At 45.8% G+C, this 16,109-nt stretch overlaps 1 protein-coding gene across 2 annotated transcripts in view; it reads right to left on the bottom strand.

Annotated features, from left to right (window-relative positions):
• ABLIM1 (actin binding LIM protein 1) overlaps positions 1–16,109 on the bottom strand; it is a 786,962-nt gene that overhangs the window by 587,893 nt on the left and 182,960 nt on the right. The window contains exon 1 of one of the 2 annotated variants that reach the window (XM_069239292.1): positions 16,039–16,060. The exons of the other annotated variant lie outside the window; for it this stretch is intronic. The gene's annotated coding sequence lies outside the window, so the exon portion shown is untranslated. Of the gene's footprint in view, positions 1–16,038; positions 16,061–16,109 lie in introns of those variants that run through there. 2 annotated transcript variants of the gene reach the window in all.

Here is a 16,109-nt window from a genome sequence, read left to right as displayed (position 1 = left end):
ACGTGCCTGCGCTCGTCATCAGACACATGCAGGGCACACTGCAGACTGCTGCTCGACACTCACAGAGAGGATCGGATTGTTTTACATAGTACTGATAGGTAATATTAGTTTAATGCTAGGACAGTAAAAAACGGAGTAGAGCACAAGATCGGCAAAGCCCTGACCCCCATTTGGCCAAGCAGCCACCAGTGACAGGACCTGTAAGTGCGTACAGTGGGGACAGATCAGGTCGTGGTATCAATCACCAATGGAGCGGGAGAGATGAGGAAGGAACAGACGTATCGGGCATTATATTCCAGACCCTCATATCAGTACGGCAGAAGGTGCCAAGGAAAGGATTACGTGGAGCACTGCGGGAGGAAATGGTGGATTTGGTCACAGCAGAGACAAGGACACAGGGGCGCCCAGCATTGTACAGCTTACACCCGAGAGCTCTATGACACAGAGGACAAGAGGTGACGAGAGAACCAAAGTGTTTTCAGATACATTTTGAAAGCTGTGTGCAAAGTAGTTAGGTGAATCTCCACGGGGAGGTCTCCATCCCAAGACCACAACCTGAGAAGAATTGGGCCAGCAATGTCTCTGAAAATGTGGAGTTTTTAAAAGCATCAAACTAGGGTTTGTGGATGCCCTGGCACAGTCACTCTCTCGGCTTCCTATTGAGGGGACACAGTTTGGAGGATGACGTGGACCAGGCTGGCGACTGCTTTGATCCCATGCAAACCCTTGAGAAGACTATGTCCATTGTTCAAGCTGGAAAGGAGCAGAGCTTGAACGGTCAGCTTGAAATCAGCCACGATACAACGTTTTTGATACCCTTCCTCACCCAAAGCTGGCATTAACCATTCTTAGCTATAGTTTCACACAGAGCTGAAGATTTGCTTTTTTTTACCAAAGTAGAACACAGGATTTTCCATTGTCAATGAAAGCAGCAGGGATGGCAGGGATTCAAAGAGACTAACAGGATAACCGGAATTTGGTTTCACATGTGTCAGCCAGTGGTGGAGCTGACCCATCCGCATTTGCATTTTTGCAGGCTTATCAGAGCTAAAATATATCACATTTTGACACAACTTTTACATGTAGCTCTCTTAAAACAGCATATATGTACAAGTCTATACATACATCACCATGTAGCTCACAAAGAGACCCCAAATATAGTCTAAATAGCGAGGAGCTAGGATGAAACCTAGTGGAATACTATGGACAAATGGACAGGGTCAGAGAGGAGTCCTTCCACTTTACATGTGTAGAGTGACTAGGACGCTAACCAACTCATATCTCAGAAAGATGCCATAATCTACCACTGGGTCTTCGATGACTAGCTTGGGAGCTAGCTATCAGAGGTGAAGCCAAACCCCCTTAGCTCATTCAGAGGATATGAGTTTAATAAATATGGCAGCACTACTCATCTCAAAACCCTTAGCATGACACCCAGCAAAACCAAAGGCAGGGTCTCAAGATAATGTTGCAACGCACACTGAGTGAGACTAGGGGGTCTTCCACATGACCATCTGTCTCCACTTTCAATCTAGCAAAGTCAAGAGGAGACTGGCATGTTCTAGGTCCCATTTTATTAGCTGCACTATGTGCGTGAACAATAGGCGAGGAAATAAGTGTTGTGGTAGTAATTAGATCAGTAACCAGTCTGTACTCATCAAAGTTTGGATTACAGGAGCCAGAATTAAAATGTCTGAGTTGGGTGGAAAATCAGGCCAGGAGGTGAGGAGAGCAGGATCTGGATCCAGAGCTGAGATAATTAAAATCCTCGATTGCATGCATCTCTATATGCATGTGTGCATAGTTATATGTGTCTGCGTGTATGTGTCTGTCTGCTTTTTTGACCCTGCTTAACATCATTAATCAGTGAAAACTGGGCTTGGTATTAAGGACCACCATAAGTATGTGCTTAGTTGATTGGCATTTATGATGGACATCTTAAAGAGTTGTGTAGTATCTCATAAGTCATATTACATTTAAGCAGTGAGGCATTGACATTTCCACTCACCCACTCTAACCCTTTTCCATTCCTCATTAAGTTCTATTGACAGGCACTTGGCTGATTTCTCAGGTCTCTTCTTTTTCTCCTTGAGTGTTCAAGGTCATCGATGGTGTTGCACATGACTTAATTCATCTTTAACTACCTATGTAACTGTGGCCACGTAACTATGGATGATGCATTAATCACCTCTTCTCACCTAGATCAACCATTAATTCTTTCAAGAAGACACGTCAAGGACTCACCAAAGTGAGACATTATCTGTTCTATTTAGTGTTAAAGTGTGCATCACTCACTGCAGCCCATGGTTACACACTTGCTGGTTCCTGGTTCATATTAAATATCCCTACTACTCTTCAATCACGTTTGTATTAACCTTGCAGAATTTGTTAGAATTAGGAAAATCAACATTGAAATAAAGTTGTCCGGGTGCCATATATTGAAAGTTGATGCAGGAAGCAGGTGCATTAATGCAGCCTGTGAACACAAAGGACCCACTAGTTGCAAATAATGAGTAGCAGTACAAAGGACAGTCACTGAGGCACCGAGTGCCTGTTGGTGAATATTAGCGATGGAAGCCCAGTGTCATCCACCACATTCACCGAAAGAATGATGGTCATGGGAAGAGCCTACAGCTTGCTTCCTGTTCCTTCTTGCCTTGAAGTGGCCTTTGCATGACTTACTCGGCCTTTGGAGGAATGGCAGCATTAACAGCAGTAGCTGTGATTTTTGTCACAATTATATTTGTGGAGCGAGTAGAGATGGGCTGCCAGGCCATTCTGGTTTGCAGAGAGTGGTTCATAGTAACCGCCGAAAATATTACTGATTTTCTTAATTGTGACGAGCCATGAGAGTGCAGATTGAGGTCAACATTTAAAAAGTATTGAAAACAACTTGAGGGCAGTACAGGATCACTTCCTCCAATGTCATTGCTGGTAGGGATCGAATGATGTGTGGCTAATTCTGCTACTTCGATGAAAGACATCTGTTCTTACCAGATTTCCAAGTCAATACGTTCTCCTGGCAGCCCCTCAGAAATGCATGTTTACTCTGGATGGCACTGCACAGGACGAACTTCTTCCAGGAAGAGCTGAGATCAAGGAAGCGGTACTCTGAAATGTGAGCTCTAGCAATAGAGAATGGTTACAACCCTAAACATTCCACTGGTTTGAGATAAAAAAGACAGCTGCGATTTTGTCAATTTCCAATTTTAAGAGAGTTGGAGGATCTCGCATCCAGAGATTTGTATCAATTGCCTATTGTGCAATGTTGACTCTTCACTCCCATCGATTATGAATCTGGAAGAGACTGGGAGGTACGGAATGGGTGCTGCATGAAACAACTTATTAAGCCACACTACAATCTACCAACACAAATTGTGAATTATATTTGAAGTTCATAGTCTAAATAAAAGAGCAAAATAAAAAAAAAATCTAAAATATGTAAAAGTAAGCTATTGCTTTTTAATACCTTGCACAAAAAAAGTTAAGTAGAGAGTTTTAAGAAGCAATGCCAAATTTAAAACTTAAACTCATTTTAATAACTATATGAAAAGATTTTAAATGCTAAATAATGATTTGAGAAGATATGTACAGATAAGCTGACAAAGATCTGAAAAGTGTATTTCCATAAATGAAGATAAAGATTTAAAGACTTATTGAAGGATTACCATGTGCATTTTTGCAGATACCGAACAAACAACAACTATCTGCCACTTTTAACATCTGCATCTGGTCACAATGTTATTCTTTGTTAGATACTAAAATTGAGACTCGGTAGCAGCAATAACCACAATCTTTCAATCATGAAGTTTTCCCAATAATGTTGGAAAATGCGTTATTGGTAAGGGCACGTAGGTACCTACACCTAGCAACAAGCCACTAACCTCCACTTAGGTCCAGTTAGGTCTCAGTAAATTAACCACAGCTCAACCCTTGGTAGCTTGGCAACGAGCGTCAAGGCTTAACTTAGGAGACAGTGTGTAAAGCATTCAAATATCACAAAACAGTAATTAAATAAAACACAGGAAACAGTTTAAAAATCCAAAACCAATTTATAAAAATAGTTTATATTTTTATCTTTTAAAATGACACAAAAACGAATAAAATCGGATAAGGGGAACCGGAGATATGAATTTTTAAAGAATTATTATTTTTCTAGCGCTTAGAAACAAAAAGCGCCAATCGGGTCATCTGGTTTCACCACGACCGGGGCAAAGTCAAAGTTTCAGGCCGACAGCGATGGAGCCCTGCTCGGCTACAAGTCGCGGGAGGCCTCGGTTAAAAAGTTACCTTCTGACTTAGTCTTTATTTTGAAGATTTTCTTCAGCGGGACGAACCTGCCAGTCGAATCCGACCTCCTGGAGCCCTTGTCCGGATACGCGATGCTGGATTCCTCGGTGGAGATTTTTACCTTCGGACTTAGTCGTTTTTTCGAGGTGAAAATCCTTCGACCGGGGTAAACCTGGATCTTGATCCGACGTCCGTGGAGCCCTTCTCGGATACGATGGCTGGGAGGTCCCGGTCAACTTTTTACCTTCGGACTTAGTCTCTTTTTCGGAGATTTTTCTTTACCGGGACGAACCACCAAGTCAGGCCGGGTCGCGGTTGAGGCAAGCCGGCTAGAATTTCCGCGGCGGGTCGGTCCCTCTCTGGAGCTTTTTTACAAAAATTCTCAAATCTTCTCCAAACTTCTGGGGCTTCACCCAGATGTTCTTTTAAGGTTCTTTTGGGGTCCACAGCTCACCCCAAGGGTCCAGAAGTTCTGAGATGGTCCTTGGGGGTGCGGACTTCAACTCCCAGAACGCACCTGGCGCAAACTCCTTTTTGGCCACTGGACAGTGGTCAGCTGGTCACTTTTCAGGAGTTGGTGCAGGGGGACTCTGGATAGCAATTTTTCACCTGTAGCAAACAGGGAGTCCCTCCTTGAACCAGTTGAAGCCAGGCAAAGTCCTTCTTGTGGTGAAGCCCAAGTGTGCAGCTGGTGCAGTCCTTCTGAGTGCAGGTTCCAGGTGCAGGCCAGGGGTCCAGCAGGGCAGTCCTTCTTCTCCTTTAGTTCTTTTCTTCTTGAAATCTGGCGGGGATCTGAGGTGTGGGGGCAGGTCTGCCAGTTTTATCCTTGCTCCTGGGTGAAAAGCAGGGGGGTCCTGGTTCTCCAATCAGGTAGAGGGTCGTCCCCCTGTGATGACTACTTCCTGGGAAGTGTGGCAAAAATCCATCCCAAAAGGCAACATTCTTCAAAAATCCAACATGGCTGAATCTGATTTTTGGAGGTTACATCTGGCTGAGCCCACCCACTGGTGTGGCTAAAAATCATAAACACACCCCTCTCCTGCCCTCTCCTAATCTAATCAAGGGGGCACCTAGTTGTCTGGGGTTGCAGGATGTGGGGGTGTTGCTGGTTGCTCCAAATGTCCTTCTCTGACTTTGAAGACCAGTTTGGCAGCCCTCCACCTTCCTGCCTCACCATCTGCTGAGGGGAGATTCTCTCCCACAAGCACATTCCTTTGTGTGAAGCCAGGCCACTTCACACCTCATCAAGGCAGCTTGACTAAGCTGCTGCAGGCTGGCCAATCAGAGCACAGCAGCAAAAACAATGCAGGGCTGAAATTGGCAACTTTTTAGGTAAAGTCTAAAACTCTTTACCTGAACAAGTTATATTAAATCCAACAACTGGAAGTTGTGGGATTTATTACAGCAATTAATTTGGTACCAAATTCTTGGTATGCAACATTTAAGGAGACTTTAAAATTTAAAATAAAGTCTCCCCATTCTAGCCTATGAAAGCCATTTACTTCAAAGAGGGAAAAACGAATTTGGCTGTTTTTACCTCACCAGGGTTTATAAATCTATTTTTATAAAGTCCCTGCTTATAGTTACATGGCACCCAGCCCTAGGGGTACATAGGGCACACCTTAGGGGTGACTTATATGTAAAAATAAGGTAGTTTAAGACTTTGGAACTACTTTTAATTCTAAAGTCGAATTTGCATATAACTTTAATTTAAAAGCAGCCAGCAAGGCAGGCCTGCCTTTAAAATGACACTGGGCACCTCAGCAGTGCACCTATGGGTGCACCACCTATGCTGTGGTCCCTAAACCTACATGCCCTACCATATACTAGGGACTTATAGGTAGGTTAACTTAGCCAATTATAATTAGCCTAATTTGCATATCCATTTTACACAGAGCACAGGCCCTGGGACTGGTTAGCAGTACCCAGGGCACCATCAGAGTCAGGAAAACACCAGCAAAAAGTGGAAAATGGGGGCAAAAAGTTAGGGGGCCTCTGCAATCAGCCCTGTTTTCTCACAAATAAAATCTGACTGATCAATCAAAGCTTCTCCTGGACGCTCATATGCCAGAGCTTCAGGACTCACCTGAACTTATGGGGTTACATTTTAAAAAATATTCTGCCAATCTGCTGCTAAACCTCAAATTTAAGAAACGTTTGCCCAATTTATGGTGTTTTATGAGTGACTGAAACAAAAGATTTCTATGTAGCTTTTCTTTTACTTTGATTTCTGCACATCAGCATAGCTCCAGTATCGAACAATCCATCGAACTGCACATCAAAATGGACTCCGGCGATAAAAGATTCATCATGTGTCCTGCAGTGCTTGGCATTAAAAAAGATCCATCATCCAATAGCTTTTCTCCTGTAATAAATCATGAGTCTCCTATTGGCGCCAATTCATCATCAAGTCTGTAAAGAGCTGTTGTGGCCATGCATAAAAGGAGAGTTAGGAGACTATAAATTCCATGTCCAGCTCTTAAATTGTCATAACAACATTAACTTGAAACCTTATGTTGGGCATTGATGAAGATGTGATACATTAGTTCCTGTATTGATGAAACCTTGATTTCCTAAATGAGCTGGCTTCCCCACTTAAAAGTTTGTGTGATCTTGGGCAAATCACCCTATTTCCCCCGTGACCCTTTTCCCTTTGTCTGCAAAAACGCTGCTGCAAAAACCTAATCCACAACATTAGGAGCAGTGCAAGAAACATTAGATGTCCATGTTCATTGCAAAAGACCTATCAATGTATTTCACAAGGGACATAAAAGTAGTCATGGGAATTAATCACCTCAACATACCCCGCTCCACATAACCAACAATATTAGTCCAGAAAGTCACTTTGATATCTTGTTGGGTATGAGACTGCTGAGACAACATTCGCTGGATGGTCCACTTAAAAAAACTGGGCGTTACCTGTGACACTCTTCTACTGGAAAATCCTTCAAAAAAAGAAAGCCGGTAATATTGTACATGCACTGAACCTTGTAGGCTCACTAATGACAACAGTTTCAAATTTGCAAGTTTGGCCTTATGAGCACAAGCCACCAAACGGTGGATAGATGTGCTAAAATGTGATGAAATGCGTGGCTACCGGCAGCTGAAACGATGATTGCATTTACATATAGGGATGGCATAAAGGCGCTGTTCTTAGAAACGGGCGGCAGAAATGCTGCTATCCGTCTGGATATTCATAGCTAAAATGTAGGTTTGTCAGCCTGTGAAACGTGGGCCTTGAGGATGAGGACAGCACTGCGTGACTGTGGTTTGGCACCCTACAAGGGGGAGCATCATCTCTTGCTTTAATGGTTTGGAAGAGGCAACTGGTGCCACAGGATGCTCTTTCTGAACCCCGAGGATGGCCTAGCCCTTCAAATGCAGACCTGGTGGGTAAATCAGAGGTGGGAAGATCCCTGACAGAAAACTTGGGACCAATACCCCTAAGCAGTACAGGAATGGCACTGACAACAGGCGGCCCCACACGACTAAGAAGATAAAATGGCGCTGTACCTGTGGGGGAAGAATGGGAAGTGAAGGGAGGTGGCCAGTGACACAGCACTGCAGTGCAGGAGAGGTAACTGGAGCCTGTCACACTACAGCCGCACATCCTGGGTCTTCTAGATCTAGATTACACCATCACTGCACACAGCGCTTCACACTATGGGCCTATGAAGTGAGACTGTGCTCTGAGAACCGTAGCGCCTGCTGAGCTGTGTGCGCCTGACACTGGCAGCAAGGGCGGATGCTCCATAAGGGCGGAGGAGCGTCACCCCCCCGCCAGCAGCAGAAGCTGCAAATCATTCAGAATGAAAGGATAATAAACTGTGTTTATTATCCTTTCATTCTGAAAGGGGAGGGGCCACGGGGGAGACGTGCACTGAGGGAGAGTGTTCAGCTCTCTCCCTCAGAGCGCATGTGTGTTTGGCAGACCATCTTGGGCCGGCCAAACACACATGTGCAGTAGGCTGTTTCCAGCCTGGCAACACAGTTGCCGGGCTGGAGAGAGCCTGCACAGGCTCCCAGTCTGCCTGGGAGCGTCCTGGCTGGGGGCTCCCAGCCAATCCTGACGCTGCATTGAGCAACGTCAGGATTGGTGCAGGGCAGGCTAGGATTATTGTTTTTAAAATAATTTAATGTATCACTCTCCCGCTCCCCCCTTCCTCTGTCCCCCTTTCCTCTCCCCGTCGCGCCGCACCCGCCCGCCCCTTTTCAGAGCTGTGAGCCGCGACTGACTGGCAGGTTTATTCGTGTAGACTTTCATAAGCACTAACCTTATCAATCATAAGGACAGTCACTGCCTTCTACCCAGTAAAATATATGGTAAGAAGAGCGAGAAAGAGATAGAGAGAATGTGTGTGTGAATTTGGTAATTGGTCAGCTTTAAGTATTCAGACAGCTCCATGCATTGGTGCACATAGATCCCTTTCAAGCTGTAAAGTATAGAGATTACACTGGGTAGAGAAGCTTATTATTGCTGAATCTTGGTGGGATCACAACTGGTGGAAGCGCTTGACTGATGCACTCTTGCCCTGTGCATGAGCCTGTATAAAGGGATAAGGTACGTCACTGAGGAGAATAAAGATGGGAGCAGGCTTTCAGGCACCTGCGCTTTCTCCATCAGTCTGTCGGTGCTCCTTGGAGGTCTTAGTGGGTACAACTGTTCCTTGAGAGGTTCTGCTGTTTCTGCTTTACGTCTTCCATGCCCGTGGGCCCTGCCAACCCTTTGAGCAGGTGGGATACCAGAGGCCTAGATGGCAGGTACTGTTCCAGCACTCTGCAAAGGTTTGCTTGGCTCCTTAGCTGAACAACTACCAGCAAAGGGGGGTAGGGTGCCACCCCCTCTCTCAGCAGCTTAGTGACTATTGCAGGAAGGTGGGTTATAGGGGTTGGGGCTCCATTCTTATCTACAATGTGACGCTGTCACTCCCTGCTGTCTGTCAGAAATGTGTACCCTGGCACTCATTCAGGGCCTAGCGTCTTTCATAAGAGGAGGCACAGAAATGTAGGGGTTCTAGCAAGAACAAACCAGTCCACAATATGGTGAGGTCCAGGTGAGAGAAACAAAGTACAGGAGCGTGTTTGTATGAAAAGCCCACAAAAGGGCAAACCTTGGTCTATGGAATAAGAGGGATTACACATACTCTCATTGAACCTGCTATTCCATCAAGCTGGAGATCTTGGAACTAACCTACTATTGCCATTTTTCCATCAACGATGCTCAGATTATTTGATAAGCAAGTCCCTGGTAAAAACACCTAGTGCAAGTGATCCGGATTCCAATATTCCCAGAAGAGATTCCCTAAGCTGTTCCTCTGAAGAGGCATCAGGTTCCTCTATTTCAAGCCATTCCTTCATGAAAGAAACGAGTACACTGCCTCCCAGTTTGAACTGCCCCCCTGTGGCCTACCCTCAGATGGTGTGGACAGGAAGATAAGCCAAGAACATCAGGAGGGGGGAGCTGATCAATGTTGGATAACGGGGGAGAGCAAAGTGAAATTTTTCAAAGAGACCAAGGGCACCTCTTAGGAGGAAAGGCTCTGACTACCAATGCTCCCCTTACTGTCTCCTCCATCTTGTGTGCCTCCCCTTGTGGTTAGCCCTGTCTTGACTTTTTTCATCCCACTAAAGACCATTAAAAATTATATGAAATTTGTACCGGAGAACATAGGGGTTTATCTAAGTTTTTGATAAAGAATTCAGTCTGCATCCCAGACAGTCTAGTAGAGACCGGCAACTGGAGGCATAGAAACTACAAGAATTCTTAATGCCCCTTCATTGTCCCACCAATTACATATGTGTCAAAGAGAATCTGTCTCTGAAAGCAGGAAATTGAGGATTAGGAGGCGGGGGATAAATCATCCACAAACTATGTCACATTTCCGATCAGGAACCTGCAGCACAACAGAAGACCACCAGCGAGACTTGTAAGGAAGAGCAGGGGAGGGTAGGAAAAACCAAGCACAGGGAATCTGAAGGATTCAAACTGCTTCCATTGTGACATAGTAGTAGCAAACGTTTCCCCCTATTGTAAAGTAGTACAGATTGCGGAGGAGGCAGTAAGAGCAGGAAGGGCTCAGCAAGGGTTCCTAGAGGTGCCAAATATTAGCAGTCGGTGTAATGAGGGAAAGGGGAAAGGACAAAGAGAGGAGGAAAATGTAACCATGTCCAGCTAGCAAGCTCTGAAAGTCTTGTCAGATGAAAGGGACTGACGCCCCCTGGCATTCACAGAAGAGTGCTGAACCGGGCAGAAATGTTAAGTAACAAATGTTGACAAACCCTTAGCATGGGAGGCCCGTGAGGCCCTGCGGAACAGATTGCTGCCAAGGCTGAGTGCCACGTTTGGAATGGAAACTGTTGTAGAGAGTAACAGCTCCTGAATACAACAAACGCTACATCACTGTAGGGCGTGGTCACGGAAACCTTTTAAGTTCTGGTGCAGTGTTAAAGAACTGAGAAACAAATGCTTAACGCTAAATATAGCTATAGACCTCACTTGCTTATGCTGCGTATTTAAACTTTGTTCTGGTAGAAGCCAGATACGATGTGAACCTGGCGGAGGGGCCTTGTCTCGCACTGGTTACGCCCCCTAACATTGCATGCCTTTCACCCGTCCTCCTATCTATCGTTTGCTGCCGTCTCTTATACATTCCATTGGAATATTCCTTCCCCCTCTTTAACTAAGGATTTACTTCCTAGGACTGCTTTGGTGCGGTGATCAAGTTCCTGCCCCCTCTGGCTTTAGTTCTTTAAAAGTTCCAGTTTCTGGCTGTGTAGGTTTGGCGACACGTGTTTTAATTGCTAATCGGTCAACCGTAGATGTCTATGGATCTCTTTTCTACACACGCCTACACACCCACACTCACAGTTAAGGAATTCTGAAGCGGTAACTTTTTCAGCACCGGACAGCTCCAGCAATGGCGAACACACGCACACAGTGGGTCCTGCAGGTGTGTATATGGGGTAGTTGTTCCTCACACGTGCAGATGGTGTTGGTGTGTGAATACTGTGGTTGGTGGCGCCTCAGCACACGGACAGCTCCCAGCAATAGCGGACACACGCACACAGTCGGTCCTCTAGGTGTGTATATGGGGTAGTTGTTCTTCATACCTGCAGATGGAGTTGGTGTGTGAATACTGTGGTTGGCGCGGTCTCAGCACCGGACAGCACCCTGCAGCAACAGGTGCTCACATACGCGGGGGTGAGAGAGCCTTGTGTAGGGTGGATTCGCGCTCAATGTTGCTGCATCTCCATCTCTGGGGGAAATCAGCAGGAAGCTGTACAGATCTGTGGCCTTCTAGCTGGCACCGTGGCAAGCTTCCTCCCTCATACACAGGTACTGGCAGCTGCTGACATCCAAACATCTGGAGATGGACGGCTTTCAGCGCCAGGCAGATCCCCGGATGAGGAGACACACGGAGGGCTGCCCACTCAGAGATGTTGACCCAAATGCAGAAGTGGCGCTATCCTCAATATTCCCAGTGCTCTAGAATACTAGGCGCACCACAGCACTTTCTCAGTAAGAGCAATCGTTTGAAATCTGGACAGAGGTTCTTTGCCCTCAATTTGTCACACATTATCACGGGAGTTGGACCTGGTTGATTCAGTGCTGTACAGGCCTTTTGATTTCATAATATTGTTTTGCTTTGTAATTCTATCCTGTTCTTTATTTTAAAAAAAGGGTTGCTCAGCCTCCTCCTAAGAGTGGTTGCATGGTGCCTTCCAAAACCCATACCCTAATGTGGTTTGTTTTGGTTCACTTATTCTCAAGCTCTTAATGTGCCTGTTGGTGGCCACTGTCCAGCTGAGGATCTCATCTGACGACCCTATCAACATCCTTCATCACAGCGGAAGTCCTGTGCGCCTGTGGAGGAGATGTGGCCGATGTAGTAAGCTGCCTCTGGTTGACCAAGAATTCCCTCCTTTCACTCTCAGCTCCACTACCAAACTAAATTGTGCGATCCTGGGCAAATAACTTTATTCCCCTAGGCTTCTGTTATCCTAGGCATTAAAACATTGATAGAGCCAGGGATAGAAATTAAAAATCGCGACATTTTTTATATCAAAGAATGCCCAAATCTGACTCTCCGGAAATTAAATGTTGCAGGGATTTATTTAGCCTTGAAGTATCATGTTGAGTTCCAGGTGGATCAAATGATAATTTGTTGGTATTTTCTGAGAACCAATTACATTTTTCTAGCAAACTCCGTTGATAGTTAAAAAAAAAATACAGTAGATAAGGACAGCATTGGACTATTGGCTTAGGTGGTCTCAACCCATCGTTAGGTTGAACATATTGAGGATGATGGGTAACACGTGACAGTACCTATGTATCACTTCTGTATAATACACACATACATTACACACAATGGATTAAGAAGGTGGGAGTATGGGTTATTGCCTCATCCTCATTTACAAGGTAGGATGAGGGGGGCCGAGCTGAAAGCATTCATGCCACTCTGGAGAATGCAGATATATTTATGACTTGCAGGGCCGGCATTAGGGTGGTGTGACAGGTGCAGCTGCACCTGGCGCTGAGCTGAGAGTGTTCTGTGTTTCAAATAACTTATAGATTTAAAAGCACCTGCTGCACACTTTTGTATGTGTCCAGCAGTTGTCAGGCAGCAATAAAAACGGCAAATAACTCTGGTGATGAATGCTCCTGCTGGTGAGAGATGGAGATTTGTCTAGTGTCAGTTTTGACTCATCATAAAGTAGCACAGAGGGTTAAAGTGAGTGCTGCAAAGAATATGTACAATGGAGATTACAGAACTTTATGTTATGTGGATAGCTCAGTGGGTTACGGCTTGTCACAGTGACCCTTTTGTTGCATTCATTTAATAGGTTGCAATCCTAATACAGCGCTGTGACCTATGAACTGTCATCAAAGAGCTGCCTGCAAACTGTGTTATAGGTTAGAACCTTATGTTTTCCCCAAAGTCTTTCATTATCCTAAAGTTGCTAAAACAGTACTTTTTAAAGCCTGAGTTTGTGCTTCTCCAGGCCAAACACTCTTAAAATATACTGCCTACTAATGTGGGCGGCATCTGACCCCCATACCTTGTTACCCACGTTGTCTTAAGTAACATTTCCTATAGACAGATTAACACATATTGCCTCTGTATAATGTGCGTGTGGTGTAAAGTGCTCAGGTGTGAGTAGCGCCATAAAACTAATGAAATACGTGTGAGGGGGCAATGGAGAGGGGCGGGGCGCCGTTGGAGGGTGGCAGTCAGGGAATCCCTGGAGAACGAGATCCCTGGGGGCGGGCACCAGCATGGACTGTCGCACTGGGCTTCACCAGCACTGAAGTCCGCCGCGCTCACTTGCACACCTGCATAGACATCCAGTCAATCCTGTTTTCAGGCCAATTCACAGCATGGGGTGATGAAGCAGTTGTCGGGAGACTCGATGACGGGATTGCGCGTCATTTTAGGGTCATTCAAGGAAGGGTGGGGAGGGAGGGGCACTAAAGGGATGAACATACCTCCTCCCCCCCCCCAGAGAGATTCGCAGTTTTGTGTGTGATTTATGCTTTGTCGCCAGAAACCTCAGTTGGGGCTAATACGGAGGATGAGGTGTGTGTGTGCATCCTGCAGATCGCAGATATTTCCAGTCTTAATTCATATTTTAGGTCAAATAATCCTGCGGGTTAATGTAACTGTGGCAGAGACCTGCATTCAACAGTTCGTAAATTGAATAAATCAACTCGGCTCTCAGAGATTAAAAAGAACAACATCGAGCTGGTAAACACTTACATAGACCAGGCAAAAGGACCATGTTAATAAGTGCTGTGTAAATCTTAAATTATTATTTAAATGTGTTGGCCAACCAGCACGGTTTTAAAAAAAACGACTTTAGCCGTGTTTCAAACTATGCACTTTGCTCATCAGGGCCTAAGTGTCATAGCGATTAATCATTTGCATACCTCCTATGAACCAAAAACTTCGGATAGACTTCTTGTACTTAAATTACTTGCGCACAATCAAAATCGTTTTACATTTTATTGCCACCTGAAAGCTGTAGTGAATGAGTAATCTTGTGGGATTCGAACCCACGACCAGCAGACTATAGGCAGATCCAAGCACACAGCTTAGTTCATTATAGCAAAGCCAACGATGCTCGCAGCTTGCTCCCATAGTGTACACCTTCCACCTGATGCTGGTCGTGTCAGGGCACACCAAGGGGAAGTAAGCCCTCACCAACATGGAAAAGGCATTTTAACTTAAAAAACAAAAGTTTACAATCAAGCGCGTAGCTCACAGTAAATGAAAGTATCCGAAAGAAACCTCAGGTACTAATGGAAAGAGCTGACAGAGAATTACAGTCAGGTAGTGGGAGGGTGAAACACTAGCTTTGGCAAATAACTATGGTCCATCAGACTTTCTGAATTTGTTCAATTTTACATTACTTGTGCCTTATAAAGCGGACGACGCCCGCTACGACCAAAAGTGTGTCGGAAGAAAGACATGGATGACCTCCTGTCCGGCTATATCACAATAAGAGGAATCATTATTTCTAACCAAACGGCGTCAGCCACCAGTGCCAGCCTCTCCCTGCACCCTAGCACCTCGACCTTCTGTGTGGTACCACCGGTGCCACTGAAGGGAGCCCGGTCCGGAGTCGGTGGTTGATGCTTTCTCAGATGAGGACCAGGAGCATCCTTCTTCTGTGGGTGAACAGCTCCATGATTTCACACATTTAGACTCTTCGGTGGGCGAGGAAAGAAATTCCCTCCAACCCCACTTTTCTCTAAAAAGAAAAGTTGTGTCTGGGGGAGATCGCTGCTCATAATTCTCACTCCCATCTTTCTAATTAAATCCACGACCCATTTCTAAACTTCTTCAGAGTCCCTAACATCCTTCACAGAAATCAAGGCGGTGTGAAAATAGAAGCACAAAGGAAGACCCGCCTCCATAAAAAGTGCTACATAATGATGAATTAAGTGTCCACTTTCACTCTTTGAAACCAGCTTCCCCTCCAAACTCACGCTGCCTGGGTCTTTGACCCTGCATAGCGCTCCACTCCTTGTGGCTTGGTTGGCGCTAACACATACATACTCACGCGCAGGGAACACAGGTGTTCAATCTCCTAAAACGATTACTGTAGAGCCATCAGTATTTGCCACTTTAGTCAGGCAGGCAGTGAAATGTGCAAAATCCACACTGGGTCCAAGAGCAGCGCTCAATAAACTAAAAAGATGTCGGTGGAGCAGCTAGCCATAAAGCTGGTGCAGACAATGAAATCAATGTCGTCTGCTAAGTGGCCATTCCTGGCAGCCGTCTGCAGAGGAGCATCGTTCAGACACCAGCCCTTGGCTCTCCCGCGCAGATCGCGACGCTCACGAGAAGGCGCCAAGCCCTGCGGCAGAGCAGAGCAACCAATGCAGACAAGTCAGAGGCGGCCACACCCTGCGCGCTCCACCCTCCAGTGCTGCAGGGGACAACTGCACCACGGGCTGTGCAGAGGCGTGGGCCAGGGCAAGACAGACGCTGGCACTACCTGCTGTGGAAATTAAATCCCACTGCGCCCATCATTAGACAATCCTAGCCCCACTACCACACCCCAAGCACGGCCCCTTCAAATGTGGGTCAAGAGGTCTGTGTGCAACCTGCTGCCCAGAACTTCAAATCACAGGGAGTCCGCTCCCCCTTACGGGCTTTTTAGGTCAACCAAACATTTTTTATACGAATTGAGTAAAAATATGAACTACTATTTAAAAGTGCCTGAAAATGTTAAATCTCTTACCGTTGACTCCAAAGCAGGCTGTTATTTTCTGCGCATAGTGGCACAGGCCCTCGGGGGGCTCCTCCTCCGCG

This window comes from Pleurodeles waltl, chromosome 6, assembly GCF_031143425.1.
Source record: "Pleurodeles waltl isolate 20211129_DDA chromosome 6, aPleWal1.hap1.20221129, whole genome shotgun sequence".
Taxonomy (NCBI): domain Eukaryota; kingdom Metazoa; phylum Chordata; class Amphibia; order Caudata; family Salamandridae; genus Pleurodeles; species Pleurodeles waltl.
Note: the sequence above shows the minus strand (reverse complement) of the source record. Positions and strands in the feature narration are given on the sequence as shown.